The following is a 1,842-nucleotide window of genomic DNA, read 5'->3' as shown; positions in this document are numbered from 1 at the left end:
TATATCAGTGTTGTAAGATTTGCAAAATTTCGATTACAGCGCGTCCGATGAGGAAAAGTGGAACTAAGGCCAAGATTTGCGGAATTTTTCCGTACGTGCCATCGGGCATTCTATAGAATGCTATTATTTCTTAGTTTCAAGAAGCTTGCCGCGCGCGAAGTTCGAACCGCGTGCCACTAAACGCGTTATCTTTTCGGATATGTATACATATGTATCAGGTCAACGGCAAGCAATTATATTAATTTGTAATATTTGTTATCAATTATGTATAACAAATATATAAGAATTATAAATATAGTAAACACAAGTGATATAAATACATTTATATACATTTTGTGGACTCTCGAGACAGTTTTGTGTTGTGATTGATTGTATCTGAAATATTTACGGTCTTTTCAAGAAAATATAAATGTGAAGGGTGATAAGACAATCCGTGAATCAAATAAGAACGTTTAGAAATGCGTTGAATGAATTATAAATGAATAAAATACTCAAATAAGCGGTATTAATGGTATGAAGTCAAAGTGGTTACGTGGATATGTAAGATTTTGTATAATTACATAATAAAAGTAAGAGTTATGGAATTAAATCGAGTACCTAAAAGCAAAGTATGATTCTAAAATATTAATCTGCTGGCATAATAGAAAGGAGTTATTGTGAGATCAAGCAACAAGCAAAACACCAAACATTCTCTCTTTCGATAAGAATAATATGCAAAAACATTATATGTATTTCAATGTACGTCACTATAAATTAATATGAATAAATAAATCTCCCCTTATTTATTGCATTTTTTATGTGTACGTATTTTCCGTGGAGGGATTGGGAAAGTTAATTCCCAGTGCCGGCTGTTCATGATGCTTGGTTAAAAAGAAGCGTTTGATAAGGGAATGAATGATCGTGTAGACTGCTGGATGTGATGATTCTTCGAAAGCCTACAATCAAGCATTCTTAACATTCAAAAACCGGGGCTGATGCATGCTGGAAAAGTGATAAAGTTCAGCGGCTGCAAAATTGTTGACAGGAGTATCTATATTGAGGAATCAAGCCAGATTAAACTACTGGGAAAGACTAGATGACGGCGGTATTCTGCGAGCTTTATATGAAACACCGACCATCTGCGAAAAGTTGGAGGATGTAAATATGGAGGAAAAACAAGAGCGATCACTTTTAGAAATTCATGTAAGATTAACGTAAATGTAGGTTTAAATAAAAAGAATGGCGTTAGGACTAAATAAATACGTGGGCGTTAAAATAGATTAAAATATTCAAAACTCTGGCATTTATTCCGCAAGTTATCGTTAAGACGTCTACACCAAGAGTGACTCTCAGGTCAAACGTTTTAGCTGTCCTAGGACCTACCTTATCGCCAGTATGACCTTTGCGCTGATCTTTATGGCGCCTTGTTCTTAAAGAAGTCTGCGTCGATGGACGTGGTCCCCTCTCCCGCCACTACTGCGTATTTTCTAATTTCTTACATTAAAGAAACCGCAAAACTGATATTGGCTAAAATAAATAATGAACAATATGGCAAAGAATACTCCATGCTGAAGGACGATAAAATCAAAGAACACATTCCGAATAAGCCTTCAGGATATTTAGTCATATATATTGTATACTGTTAGATTGAGCCAGGTATGAAACTGTATACGTATGTATGTATGATATACTCGCGTGATCGAGAGATTCGGCAGCGGAGAGGTACGTGGCAGAACTCTGCTGGCGCCCGAGCAATGAGCATCAATTGTAAATCGTTCCAGTTGTACTCAAGTTCATAATATAGTTATATTAAATACTTGCCTGGCCTACTACTTAAGGCCAACGGAAAACATATTGTATACA

This window comes from Ceratina calcarata, unplaced genomic scaffold (genome assembly GCF_001652005.2).
Source record: "Ceratina calcarata isolate Rehan_Ccalc_2016 unplaced genomic scaffold, ASM165200v1 scaffold325.2, whole genome shotgun sequence".
Classification (NCBI taxonomy): Eukaryota; Metazoa; Arthropoda; class Insecta; order Hymenoptera; family Apidae; genus Ceratina; species Ceratina calcarata.
The sequence above is the reverse complement of the archived record's forward strand: the minus strand, read 5'-3'. Positions refer to the sequence as shown.